Raw genomic sequence first — 821 nt, forward strand, 5'->3', positions numbered from 1 at the left:
TTAATTAGCGATAAGATAACTAATATTGAAATCACAAAATGGACCTACTATCAAATCAATCATTTAATTATCTAAACTAACATTTTTTTTATCTACAACTGGATCAATTGAAACTCTTAAAACTTGGGATTGGTCTCAATCGATATTAGTGCAGATTGAATTGATATTGATTGGGATCTGACTGAATTGAACAAATTTACCCCTAAAAAAAAAATTTATACCTTACCGATGGTTAAGATCGATCTCAACTCTCAACCGATATTGATCTAATATGAGCAATCCTAATCTATCCAATTTTTAAAACCACATTTCGTAGTCATTGATTCATAACAAATCCTCTAATAACAAAATATCTTCACACTAATATTGAATTAATTGTTAATCTATTCATAAACACATACTCCATAAATATTAGATCTAATATATATCAATCTCTTCAATGTGATACAATTTCCAATCAGTCCCATCATACTCCATATCAAAACCAATCCAATGAAGATAGATTAAACCCAACCGGGTTTGGGCTAAGATTAGACACTCCTCAACTCCTTGACTCTCTTGGGAGTATAGATATTAATGGTAAAATATTACAATGATTGGTTGATTTGTACGAATTCGAACACCTTCACGTGCACCCCAATAGTCTGCTCAGCACCCCCCCAACAAACTTTCCAACTTACTTCCACCTAATAATCCTTTTCTTGACGTCTGGACATTCTGAACCCCCACATGGTTTGGTTGATGGATCCTCTCACCCCACAACCATTCATATTCCATCACAAAATCTCTGTTGTGTTTCTTGTTCAATTTTTTTTTTTTTT

The sequence above is a fragment of the Macadamia integrifolia genome, chromosome 12 (assembly GCF_013358625.1).
Source record: "Macadamia integrifolia cultivar HAES 741 chromosome 12, SCU_Mint_v3, whole genome shotgun sequence".
In the NCBI taxonomy this organism is placed as follows: domain Eukaryota; kingdom Viridiplantae; phylum Streptophyta; class Magnoliopsida; order Proteales; family Proteaceae; genus Macadamia; species Macadamia integrifolia.